Source organism: Anomalospiza imberbis, chromosome 15, assembly GCF_031753505.1.
Source record: "Anomalospiza imberbis isolate Cuckoo-Finch-1a 21T00152 chromosome 15, ASM3175350v1, whole genome shotgun sequence".
NCBI lineage: Eukaryota > Metazoa > Chordata > Aves > Passeriformes > Viduidae > Anomalospiza > Anomalospiza imberbis.
The window spans coordinates 5,523,663-5,538,014 of NC_089695.1; the positions used below are offsets into that span (position 1 = coordinate 5,523,663).

Genomic DNA, 14,352 nt, shown 5'->3' on the forward strand with positions numbered 1-14,352 from the left:
TTTTTGCATTATATGAAGCAGCAAAGCAAGACAGAAGCAGTGGAAACTTTTAGAGACAAAAGAAACTGGCTACCCAATATCCCTTCCTTAACTGACCTCCAAGGTTGTTTGTGGACCTAAACAACCGAAATAACTTTGGGATTGAAACTAAACTATCAGTTCCAAATGGAATTAATCACATTTAATGATACTTAAGATGCAGAGAAAGAATTCCCAAGCAGAAGAAAAGTAACAATTTTTTCATAAACCATGAACTCTCCTATTAATTGAATCTCAACAAAAAAACCCACAAAGAATGTGGCTTTGAATTGCTGAAATTTATGTTAAATTTTCATTAAGTGCAATTACCATCTCATGACAAACTGGATTAATACACCCCATTGATACACAGTGTAAAAATATCCCCTGTGAATTGCTACTGTATATTCTAATCCAGTTGTTTGGGGCACATCTGGATTGCATTCACTTCCTTTTAATACATTTGTTATTAAAAAACTACTAGTAGAACTCTTGATTCCAAATTTTTGTCCTCTTGAACAATCTGACCATTTCATTTTAGAGATCTGAAGGAATAAATATAATTAATACAATTGAAGGGATGATCTCTGATACAAACATCAATTTCCCAAGTTGTTTTTCTCCCCTTCTTATCAGTGCTGAATAATTAACACATGCACAAAACCTGAGTTCATGGCTGAAAAGTGCACTTGAATGAATATTTGACACCTGCTTAGAGGCTGATGACTTTTCAGGTAGGAAAGTGAGAGATCAGATCCAACAACTTGCTTACAGGTAGAGGTACATTAGCATCACAAATGCCAGAGCCTTTGGGACCAGAGGCTGGCAGTCATGGGGATAAGGCAACAGGTCACAACCACCAGGTGAAACATGCCAAGTGAAAGGATTAGGAATTTCCATAGCCAATTTGGGTAACTCTTATGTTTCTCTAAGTTGCTGACCATGTCTTCCCCCTGACAACTAGGTCAATTTTCTCTAACTTGACTACTACTTTCCCAGAACAATCAGTCTAAATTTTTCAGTCTTCTAACACATTTTGCCTGGCTGTACCATGTATATGCTACAGATTTTTAATCTGGCAGTTCTGTGTAACCTGCATGTATGAGCAATGCTGTGATCAACTTTAACTATCCAGACAGTGAAATCATGGAAATAGCATCCTTGAGTGTTGATATGTTGGCTCTCAAAATTCAGAAATAGGTCTTTCAGTATCTCTCTGACTTGCAAGTGCAAAGGGAAGCTGCAGACAGACACAACCCCTCATATCACCAGTTTATATGTGCCATAATCTTCTGCTGACAAGATCTTTCTGCTGTGAGAAAGAACCATATTGTAAAACAAGCCTCTATACACCCAGAGCAATAAGTAAATAAGAAGTGCTGGGGTAGCCACAGGAAGAGAGAAACTCCTCCTCAGCCATTCCTCACAAGAGCAGACTGCAAACCAGTGAGAGAGGGAGAACAATTGAGCACCTTGCTGCATCCAGACTGAGCAAGGCAGTAACAGCAATCAATGCAAGCACTCGAAAAGACTCCTGATTACATCCTAGGGCTTGAATTTTCACCAGGGAGCCAAAGCACTGGGAATAACATACACATTTTTATTTTCCCAAATAATAGGACTTCCTGCCAAAAATGCCCAGGACAAGGCAAGCAGAGTGCTGCAAGTGTCAGTAGGAATTTCAAATCCCCACAACTGCAGCCTGTAATACAACGGATATTGTTCATTCTGCAGAGCACAAAACTATCACAGCTCAGGAAGCAGATCAATAGATTATAAAGAACCTTACAGTCATCACAATGTCTTCTCTTCTCAAAAGAGAACCTCACTCAATGATATAGGCATATATATATGGTCTGTTTTCACCGTAGCAGTAGGAGTTGCAGGTGTATATATACAAGTATGTATACGTACACATATATATTATATATATACATACAGAAGTGGGTATTCAGATGCATTCACAAGTAAGCACACAGACACAATGTTAAAGATTTGAACATATAAGCCTTCCACTAAAGAATCCAAAAGGAACCCTTACACTGGAAATCCTTTTGAAACCCACACAATGAGTTCATATAAAAATCGCACTGGAACTAGATTGAGACCTATGTCAGAAATAAAGTGCACAAGCTCATGACAATGAACACCAAATGTATTTTTAAGAGAGAAATAGACTAAATGCTTGAGCAGATGTGGCAAAAATTAAGAGCAGTTAAAGGCAATAATCAAGTTTACTTCTCAGAGAGAAAAAAAATTGAGCAATATATAGAAATAAGGTGATACGAAAGATGAAAAGATAGCACAGAGATATGGAACTTCAAAATTTGCACAACAGCATGGAAAGTGAAAGTGTGATTAAAAAATTAACCCAAAATAATCAGAACAAGGACAATTATGGATATTTAAGCAGCAAGACTGATGCTGACACTGAGAGGAATAACACAGACTACAGAATTCACAAGCTCTTTGGATGAGCAAGAAACATTTTTCAAAAATTTAGCTTACAATACACCTGCTGTCATTCACAAGCATTACCTTGAGGAGACTTTCAGCAGGGGATGAACTCTGAAAACACTTCACAGAGAGGTGTTTGGATTTCCACGTCGAGTCTGAAAAACAGAAAATCACTGGTTAAAGCCATCAGCTTATGACACAGAGGTAGTACTGGCAAAAGTGACAGAAAATATCCGTATAAGAAATCTGCCCACTGAACAGAGAAAGTGTCAAGGAGAGAGGTGGATTAGTGGCTTTATCTCAGAAGTGACAGATTTCTGCATTTCACAAGTGCCGTGCTGGAGTGGGTGATGGAAGGACTTACATGATCAAGGAGAACCTGTGGTTCACCAACAGCTGAGTTTTGATTTGATCTAAACTCTTCTGTAAAATTCCAAGATTAACCCCATACAGCCACTTTTCCCCTTTGAATTTCAGGGAGATGTATTTCAGGGAGATTGAACAACACTGGAAATATATCCCAATAATATAACCTGAGAACAGGTTAGGAAAAAGTCTGGTTTCAACCTTCCTTCTACACCTCCCCACCTACCCAAGCAATAAAAAGCAATTTTGGGTGGCAATAAACTTTGTTGTATATGCAGCTAGAAGGCAGCTTATTCTTTTCATTTATCATTTAAAGACAGATCATCAGGAAGACATTACATTGAGAAGATTGGATCTCTGCACTGTTGGGGTATAATTAGCAGTGCTGTACACAAATACTGTAGATAATAAAACATAGAAGGTTTGCAGTGTTGGACTTATCCCTTTTCCTAAACTATGGTGTTAGGCTTAATCCATCAGCAAAAATAAAGAAAGTTTTCTCCAAACTTAAACAGAATTTGGTGGATTGGAATATATTTTCTTAATTATTTTAAACAGTTTAAAAATTAGATAACCTAACCTGTGATTCTGGCTATTTTATCTGAACTCCACCTCTATCTGACAGAGGGTTGCAACCAGGACAGGGGACCACTACCAGCACATAAAGAAGTGGTAGGGAGGGAGGAAAAGCAGGCAGCCTATTTTAATGGACATGTCTCAATTCACAGGTCAGTAGTGCCTATGCTGCTTTTAAGTCAGCACCAATGCCCTGATGGTATTTTTAAGCTGCTTCTTGCAACATCAGGATCACCATGGATGACAGACTTGCTGCAGGCTAAATTCAAGAATATGCAGAGATCCTGTAACAGTTACAGATACTTCAATATATCATGTCTGTTTTGGCAGGGGATAATATTAGTGCTATTGAGATAAGGGTGCAGTGGTGCTGTTTGAAAATATCAGCATCCTGCCTGCTGGGCTGTGATAAACAGTGGTGTGTTTCACACATTGGGTGGAAGCAGTGACAGCCCCGTGCAGGCACTCCAGAGCAGCAGAGAGACACAAACAACTTTGTGGTGTGCTGGGAGTAGGAGCAATTCTGCTTAAGTGAACTTGTACTGCACAACTTCTATCTTGCTTCATCTTAGAAGCTCAACTTAGCTGTTACAGGGTTCAGGTTCTGATCAGAAAATAGGATAAAGACTTGAAGAGAAGGGGCAGAGGGCAAAGATTCAACACAGAAGAATGGAGCCAAGTGAAGACCACACAGCTACATTTACTCTGTGACAGAGGAGGGCCAGACAGAATTGATCCATAAAGGTGTGAATACCATATTTTCATTCTACCTACAGCAGCAACATGACACACCATCACTTTGAAGTGTGTTGGTTTCTAATATATAGCAATTAATTCTCTTCTCCCACAAGAGGCACTTTTGTTTCAGTGACTTTTTGAAGAAAGAGAATACTTAAAAATTGCTTAAGATTAAAAAATAAACTGAGAAAAAATAACTGCATTCAGAATATTTTTAAATGCACACAATTAAACCGCTTTACAAAATTTCACTCATCTTTTGAAACTCCCTTCTCTTTACTATGTCTGTTCAACCTAGCCTTGTGGATTAAACACTACCTCCAAACTTTCCAAGCATCCTTCTCTAACTTTTGAAAGGACAGCTGCTTATCCATAAGTGGCTTTGTCAATCTGAGTTCATGGGCCAAATGCCAATGCATGGGTAGGATCATAAGAGAGTTCTGAGCCATTAGGATTTGTTTCAAACATAGAAGGAAATGAAATTTCCAAAAGTTAATTGAAGTTCTGGAAATCTTACTCCCCAGTAATTTGGGGGTAAAGAATTTCAGCTCTGGCAATTTTAGAATTGTTTTTTAAGAAGGTTAAGTTATAGAGGTTCTCATAGATTTATAGTAATGAAGAGTTGCTCCTGTAACTTCAGTTCAGCAAAACTGCTTAAGAATTATTGGAAGAAGATAGAAAGAACATTTCCTTCACAATGCTCTCTCCACAAACAATAGAAGTAACTACCTGAAAGCAATTTCCCCTCCTACATTATGTCTTAATATTAACATAATCATAAACACTTAAAACAGCATTCCCCTCACATCTCCATTATTAATCTCTTAAAGCTGAGTTATGAATAACATAAAACATTAATGCATCATGCCCCAATAATTGTTGTCTTATTAGAACATTTGCCCCATATGGCTTGTTAGATGGTTTGTGTTCATAAGGAAGATAAGTTCCCATTTACCAGAAGATATTAAAAAAACACAGCATCCAAAACAAAAAACACACCCTGTCAATATTACTTCCATCAACAGCATTTTCATAAATTAATAAAAAATTAATGAAGCAGACAAAATGTAGTGATCTGGTTAAATATTAATTTAAGAGCACGTCTGCTGAACTTTGAGCAGTATTTACTGACAGCACCTGGGCCCCCAGCCTGGGCTGCTCAGAGCAGCTCTCTTTGCTCCCACAGGAGCAGAGGGATGCCCTCACCCTGCTGGGGAGCTGCTACAGCCCAGCAGTGGTGCCCAGAGAGAGCTGAAGCCTGGCACCAACAATCCCAATTTCTGCTCACCAACCCCTGGGCTTGCTCTACACCTGAGGAGCTGGTCTGGCAAAGAGTCCCTCAAATGGCAAGGGCTGCCACAGACATCAAAGAAACACAGCCAGGTGCTCATCAGCCTCTGAGATGGTTAAAAACAACACCCCTAAAGGAGATGGGAGAGTTCTCAACCATGCCTGAAACTTCTGTCTGTCCTCTGGACTTTTAAGCCTTCAATCGTGTAGATTATTTCATTAAAGCAGCAGTGTAAGTTTTCATGTTTTTAATTTCAACTGTATGATACTAAGTACTTCCATAAACAAGACACTAAATTCAGACTGGAGAAATGAGGCTTGTTTTCCATTTTCTGCTTCCTGCCTAAACACCACAATTGTTTGCTCTTTAATTTTGAAGTTTGCAGTCAGCAGACAGTGATCCTATAGGAGAGATTTATCTTTCAACAAACTTGGACCAGTCAGAAAACATTGCAGACGAGGGATTTAAAAAGATAATAGTCTGCCTGACTATAAATAAATTTCCCATCAAAGCCATTCCTGACAAGGTTTCATTAACAGAAACTGTATAAGCAATACCTATAGGTACATTTCTCAAGAGAGGAATGGTGGGGCAGCTCAGCCAGAGAACCTGGACACACAGGTCTGTGCATTCCAACTCCATCTCTGTCACCCACTGTCTTGGAGCTCAGGAGCCACTCACAAAGTGTTTGCTTCAATTCCTCCATCTGTATAATGGCAATGATATCTAATTCAGAGGGATGCTGTGAGGATTAATTAGTTAATGTTGGTAAGTGCTTTGAAGATGAAAAGAGCTGCAGAAGAGATAATCAGTTTTACAGTCTCTAAAAGCTTTTACCATGTCTGCAGAATTATTTTGGAGTACCACAGGAATATCATCAGGGAGAGTCTGTCATTTATCACGTACATCCAGAAAAGGGGAGGGGGCGGGGGCTGGAGGGTTGGAAGGAGCAGGTATGAAAATATTTCAGTGTAAAATCACCTATGCTGTTCTGAAATCTGCAGACAAACAGCACAAAGCTCATACTTCCTTTGTACAATCTACCTGTACATTGCTACCATTTTCTTAAGAAAACAAACACCAAATGGCTTTGTTGACTTAACTCTCCCCTTCTTCCTAATTTGAAATTTAGAAACTACAGTGACTTTTATGGTTCTTTTCTATGTATTTGAATATCCTGGCTTTTTATCAGTAAGTATACTATAAAGGACTGCAAGATGACATCCCATTCTCTGAAAAAAATATCTTTAAGGTAAACTATATATATTTAGCTTTGGAAGATTTACTTTTAGTTGCCTAGAAAGCCTTCAATGTCTATATAGCCCAGCTGCATTTCCTGCCTTAATTGGTTTTCATTCCCAATAATCAAAATAGAAGTTTGCAATGAAATAGTCAGAGCCCTCAAACTTAGTAAAGTCAGACAGAATACATGGTTAAAAATGTCAGATTAAAAAAAAAAATCAGTAATAACTCTATGCTATTCAGATACTTTCATATCCTACATAAGAATAACCCTATCTTCTCTTGGATTTTTAAGTAGAGCATTTTTCATGGATGACTTGAAGCACATTAAAAGAACGTCAACTGCTGATGCAACAGCTTCACAGCTTGTGCGTCTTCCTGGACAAATTGCTTCCAAGTATAATTATTTTGTGATCAAAAATGTATTCTTGAATACACATTTTTCAAATGACCATCAGAAAAAGACAAAGAATTTGATTTGATCTGACAGATGTTGTCTACATAGAGCACAACCAGATGAGTACAGATAAGTGATGTGTTATTGTGCAAAGGGGGCACGGTGAAAAATTGTGTTTATTACAAGCTAAATGCAATGCTGACTGGCATTGGCTTCAGATAAAATTTCTACAATAATCAAATATAAAACTTCATTAAATTGTACTTTCCTCTTTAAAAAACAGTGTTTAGTGGCTATCCAATTTAGTAGTTAGGGTACCATTAACACATGATGAAATAATCCACATTCAGCATTGTTGTGCAATGAAATATATTTTGCTGCTGGTTATAATCATTATGTTTTGCTCACAGCCCTTCCCTTACCTTATGTCAAATGTCAACATTGACAGAACTGAAGGAAAAAAAAGTAATATTTCAGCGCACTCTTCTTCCTCAAGCCCTTTGAGCTTCACAAAGCAGTAATGATTATTTATAGCCCCTCTCTGCTCCCAAAGATGCCACCCACTACTCTCCCACCACATTTAATTCTGCAAGGCTACACTTCTGTTTTATGAAAGGAGGTAGAACGTCTTGACTTAGATACATCCTTTTATAAGGGGAAAGAAGAAACAGTTTGGAAAAGATTCTGGGTAACTGGACAATCCTTTGCTATTGCAATTACCCCCATTCTTACAGTCTTTGCCAACTGCCACCACTCTGCCTTGAAATAAATCAGCTCTGCTGACCCCATGGAACTTTTCAAAGGCAAATCTCAATGCCTGGTAAGCTGGACAGATCCACTTTGATCATGGCCAGATGGTACCTTCCAGGATTTTTATTCACATTTTCCTTCAGGTTAAATAGTCCTTTTCCCTTTCCCAGTATTTATTCTTAATGCATTTATAACAAGTAGTTATAAATTCAGATCCTTTCTCCTGCGGGCCCAATGATTAAAGGCCTTTTAAACTCATTTGCATGACAGGTTACCCATTATCCTAATTGTCATTGTACAGCATCTGACCCATCCTTCCCCCCACCCCCATTTATTTAACATGAAAGAGCAGATTTTGAACAATGCTGCAGTACAAGGTCATTTTAACACTTCCCTGTGTATAGCAAACCCTCTGCCAGCTGCACATCGTGGGCAGGTTGCTGTGGTGGGGAGCAGCCCCCCAGAGCAGCCCCCTGCCCCAAGCTCTGTGTCCAGCTCAGTTCAAACTCACAGTGCAGTCTCATGAGCCTCAATAAATACCCCAGAGTTCACATTACTGGACTAAAATATCATGCTTGTTGCTGCTGCCCTCATTGTGTACCCAGGATAACAACAGCCACAAATGTCCCCGTGCTGGTGCGTTTGCAGTGAAGGCAGGAGGAGCTGCTGTGGGTACCACCCCAGAGAGTCCCCACATGCCAGAGGGGCCTGGGAGACAAGACATGTTGGGTTTCCTTTTGAAAACAACCAAACTTGTGTATGCTATATACATCAAGACTCAGGGACATCCCCAGTATTTTTTTTTCCCTTTCACAAGAATTCTTCAAAACCTTCTCACCATTCCATATGCTTCACTGCCTCCTGTGCCTTACCAAAACATCATTTCCAATGAGTATCCAAAACCTGCTTCTGGATGCCGAGGACTTGGTGGACCAACCACACAAACACTAATCAAAAATTTCATGTTGCTACAGAGCAACCAATACTAAGGAAAAACAAACAAACAAACAAACAAACATGAAAAATTAAACAACTGCTAATTGCTGGGAAAACTGCTGCAGGCCAGTACGGAGCCTTAAGGAGCGCTGCTGTGAGCTCACAGGACTCCTGCTCATGCCTGAACTTTCCATGGAGTAATTGAACCTGACAGGAAACAATCTTGATACAATTAGAAATGCACAACTTGCCAACACAGCTCTATCAGTCATTATGCCACGTACCCCAGCAATATTCCTGTGTCCTCCACACAGACACAGCTCTAAGTTATATATTTAGTTTAACTCATTCGAATTCAGAGAGTCAACAAAAGGGCAACAGTCCTCTTAAAAGAACCATTATCTCTGATCTCTCAGTGTTGATAATCAAGGAGCAACACCCTTTCGTTCTGGGGAATTAACAACAGGTCATCTTTCCCTTTACTGATGTTTCCATTCTGCTCTGTCTGCACCAACTCTGTTTCTTGTGCAATCAGACTTCAAAAATGAAAAATTTAGCTCAGGTTGCCTACCTGATGAACACCATCAGAGCACACACTAATCTATTGCAGGTTTAGAAAAACTTTTCTGGTTTTGTGTTCATACTGGTCTTGATGAACTGATGGCATGCATCTTCACTTAAGCCTTTCCTAGGGCCAAATAAAATGTTACACAACTGGGAAGGAAAATAAGGCCATGGTGATCTAGCTGAGATTTTCATACTGCAGAACTGGGGAAGAGAGACCGTTAGGGATGTTTGTGCTGCCACCGTTTATCCTTCTTTCTATTTTATGTTCTACTTTAGCTCCAAAACTGGACATTTTATAAAACAACTCATATTTCCTGAGTTCAGAACAGAAAGGTTTCATTTAGCTGGATTTGGCTCTTTAAGAATTAACCAGCAATACCTGTGCATGAGACTTCATAGCTAAAATGGGGAGGAATGAAAGCAAAAGAGAGAGCATAGTACAGTTCATAAAGCATGGCAAAATATATTGGCACATTCTTCCCACAACACCTTTTGAAGAGAGACAGAATGCATTTTTGATTGTTATCCTATTCTCCTTATCTGCTTAATAAAACCAAGTTTTCAGAATTGTATTTATAATTTTTCTTGCTCTGTTTACAAGATATGAACTAAGAAACAAGCAAATCAGCTTTATCTCTTCTTAATTTCACATTATTTAGTTTTTTAAAACAGCTTTTAAATTACATATTTCTTTCTTCTTTACTGAATTCCAGAGAGTTAGATAAAAGTGTGCCTGTACTAGTGTGACATACAGACATCACTTCTGAGTAAGCAGCTCGAGCACTGCTAAAATGAACACAGCAGCTACACAAAAGTATAGGAAAGAACAAAAAACAACAACAAAACCCCAAATAACCAGGGCAGGCACTCAGATAGTTGATTGTCCTGAAGTGCAGGGGTTAGGAACAGTGAACTAATCTGCCTGCATTGTAACTAAGAATTGTCACTGCAGCAGTATAGACACCCACTATAATTACCTCAGTTTGGCATAATAACAATTAGTGCAGAAAGACCAAAAAAGATAAATTAGAAGAAAAAAAAGAGACACTTTAGTTAATTAAATTTTGTTTGTTGTATGTATAAATGCTACCTTACCTGATCAAAATCCAGAAATATCCTCTATCGTGCTTTCGATCTACTAAGGAAATAACAACACTCACAGCAGCAATTCATTAGCTGCAGCCAGCTCAGCTGTAGCTAATTTAAAGAATCACAAGCACAGCAGCACAAAATCAAGTGAACTTGGGCAGCTGAAAGTACTTTAACTGTGCAAGAGCTCAGGTACCCCTTAGTGTCACCTGTGCTGTATGTTCCAACTGTGAGGTAGTAGCTAGAAGGACTGCTACAATATAGCCCTAAGAAGTTTAATTAGAAACCCCATGTATTTCCAGAATGCAGGAATACTTATTTCATTTCAAAATAGATTTTATTTTCTACCTAATATAAAATCACTTTAGCCCCTTTCGAGTCACAGGAGAAAATACTACAAGTGTTCTGATCTCCTGAATTGCAACCTACTAAGCCACAAGCTTTGTTTTCAAACCTTAAATAGTTTTCTTTAGTTAATTCAATTCTCATATTTGATAAAACATATTACCAGCTCCTAGAAATGGAATATGCAGAGTAACTGGGTAAAAATACAGGAACACAGCTGAGTTTAAAGCTGAATTAACTTTGCACACTCTAACAGGGCTGTATAGCACAGGAAGGCAGTTTAGCTCCATCAAGTTAAGCTGAGCTGGACTATCATCTCTTATTGGCAGGCTGCTGACTTGATGAAGTTACTGTCAACATCCACAGAGGCTCTGCATGACCAGATTCTTCTGCCTCACTCTGCTCTCACACTATGGACATGGTTCCCTCCCAGAACACCTTCTTCCTCGAGTCACTGCTCCTCTCTTGACATAAAGATGCAGTAGTGCAAGAACTATGTTATAATACTTTAAAGCATGAAAATGTCACCTACTGAAATGCAAACTGGGGCAGTTCTTGGGATGGCAATATAAACACCCAGCAGATATTTCAGAAGCAGACCTGCTGGCTTGCCGAAATGACCTCCTGCTCAGGTCAGCCCAACTGGTCATGCCTGGCACCTGGGATTGAAACCACAGCAGGTGAGGGGGGTGTGCAGCCTCCTCTGTCACCTGCTCTGCACAGAGGCACACGGTGTGTCTCAACACACAGCCATGATGCACCATCATCAATCTCTCCTGTACACAGCAGAGATTAGTTCTAAGGGAAAGGGTCATTCCCAAAATGCTGCCCTCTGAAGAGGGGTGGTTTCTCTCAAATATTTCAATCACTAGAGCATTTTCAAGAATTAAGTGGCCCTTAAGATCCTACTCCCAGACATGATCTTCCTAATAAGAACAAAAATGGTAAAATTGTTATGCTGAAAAGACAGTTCTGCTGCAGCCAAGTTGGAGAATTTTACATGGCTGCTGCATCTTCACATTAGGCTGAAAATCAGAAAGAATGCAAATTCAGGAGCTCATCTTAGGGATGGATTGCTCAGAATGGGGTCCAAGTGCATCTTTCATTGAAGAGCTGGGCCTGGGCTGCCAGTTTTATTCAATTAACAAAGTTCAAAATCAGCACAGCTTCACATGAATATTCTTTTTATCTATTACATCACAAGCTATTCCTAGTGGCATAGAAACCCCAAGTATCAGACTGTGTTCAAAAATCAGAGTCTGCTTTATATTAAGTCTTTATATCAGGGCAACTTTTCACAAATGACTTTGACACAATCAATCATGCCTAAAACTAAGCTGAAGTGCTTCAGAAAGCTGCCCACCGTGGGCTGTTGGCTAAAGAGGCTCAAGAACTTCCTCAACAAGCCTTTGACTTCAGCAAAATTAATGTGTGCTATCCCAATGAGGTGGTAGAGGTTTATTTGATTTCAAATGCTATGTTGGTTGCTTAGACTGGGAATGAAAAACACCTAGCACTATTGCCACTAAATAATTTATGCAGACCTTAACGTTGTCTATACAACATTACTTGAAACAGACTTGCTGCAGTGCCAGCAAGTATTGAAATATTCCCAATAGGAACTGATCATATCAATCTGACCTTGCTCTTTATAACAAGTCAATGTAAAGAGAGGAAGGAGAACAATCTAAACAGCATTTAGCACCTTCAGCATCTGTTTGAAAACAAAAAGACCAGCATTTTCCTAGAAAACTCATTCCCTATTTATCTTAATGAAGGCAAAACAAGCAGCAGAACAACTTGTTGAATGGAATTACAATAAAATATAATTCTTTTTTTTCAGACAAAAGGGCACAAAATCAGTTTTCATTTGGCTCAGTGACTATCCTGTGTTTGAAAAGAATGTTATATATTCATTTCATTTATCATTTAAAGTCAGATAATCAGGAAGTCATTATGTGGCCTACACTGGGCAGCTATTCGATTAGAGCATAATTGAACACTCTGTAAGGCAGCCAAAGCTGACAGGTTGGGAATGCATAATATCCTTCCCATGGTATTTTGAAGCAGGGGATAACTGTAGGAAAATCATTGTCAATCAAAACCTGACAACCAAGTGAGAGAGGCTGGAATCTCTGCTACTTTGAAAACAGAAACCCAGCTTTATTTCTTAAGCTCTTGAGCCATGTTATGCTTTGTGTTTTTATCAGATTATAAGGCATCATTTTAAAAGATCATAAATGAAACCAGAAAATTTTATTTGGCCTTCTTGTCTTTGTCATTTATCTGCAGGGAAACAGTGATCAAATATGAAAATGAGAGTAAAGGTTGGACTCACTTGCCCAGTGTTTTAAACCTGGCTTTGAAGTGTTCTGATTGCTGAGAACAACTATTAACAAGGAACAGTCAGTCACACAAACCCCACATGGCTTGCCAAAACATTGGCCTTCCAGTTGTTAATTTAAATTACTGTTTAATACTGTAAAAGGCTTGAGATTAAATTTATTTTTTACTAAGAGACTTGAAACTCTATTTCCAGTTAGTAGCATACCAACTTTCCTAAAAGCCTGTTTGTTTCCCCAGCAGTATCAGTGTGTATTTTAGTAGAAGCTTACAAGTCCTTTGGCTTGAGTCCTTTCTCAAATGTGTGCACATGCAAAGATCAGGAATGGGCACATCACTATTCTATCAAAGATCAGACATAAGCCTTACAGTTGTAGTTTTTACTTGCAGAAATATTTTTATCACTAGCAAGCAGAATAATAGGGCTAGTAGATGATGTCTAATACCACTGAAATGCATCAACACCATGTTCCAGCTACTCATGGGAGACTAAAAACTCTTTTCAGACCCCAGCATCTTTGAGCAGCTGTAGTTGATATCATGGAAAGCACATGTCTTAAGTTTTTCAGGGTGTCCTTGAAGGCTGTGCTTCTCAGCCTCACTGTCTGCACAGCATTCCATGCCAGAAGATGTCAGAAGGTGGTCAACAGTTGATTACATATATATATATAATCAATATATTTAATATATGTATACATGTGGTATATTTCTACATGTGCCTGATTAAACAAAATGGAGCCAAATAATAACTGACCACTGAAAGATTACTCTCATTTCCACCAGATTGCCACAATAGATCTCCTTCTTTCTTTCCTGAAAGCTCCGTCTATATGCCCTGCAGATAAAAGGTTGAGAAAACTACGAGTGGGAAACACAAGCAGAAATCTCCTCACGTTATCCAGACAACACAATAACCTCTGATAGCCTCCATCCTAAATCATCCAGCCCACACCACTAACAAAGCCTGGGAATATAATGGAGCCTTTCAGCAGGAGCTGTAAATCACTTCAGGTAATTCCAAGCCCAAGGGGAGTTGTATCCCAGGCTAGGATAAATCCAAGCCCTGGATGGCTTCCTTTAAAGCAAAGGCGACATCTTGAGCTCTTTTTTGGCTACACTGTCAGGACCAGGAGGGCAGGAAATTCCTGCTTCAGTCTGCACTCCATTCTCTCCCCATCACTCCATAGCACTGGGCTTGACAGTGACATTCCCATGTGTGTGGAATTTCCTCACTTCA

The 14,352-nt window shown here is 39.1% G+C and overlaps 1 protein-coding gene across 16 annotated transcripts in view; it reads right to left on the reverse strand.

Annotated features, from left to right (window-relative positions):
• The window catches only part of TENM2 (teneurin transmembrane protein 2), a 1,085,256-nt gene that overhangs the window by 731,871 nt on the left and 339,033 nt on the right, over positions 1 to 14,352 (reverse strand). For 15 of the 16 annotated variants that reach the window (XM_068205619.1, XM_068205638.1, XM_068205636.1 and 12 more), the window contains one exon: positions 2,557 to 2,630. The gene's annotated coding sequence lies outside the window, so the exon portion shown is untranslated. Of the gene's footprint in view, positions 1 to 2,556; positions 2,631 to 10,433; positions 10,561 to 14,352 lie in introns of those variants that run through there. The other variant, XM_068205620.1, reaches the window with a different exon arrangement.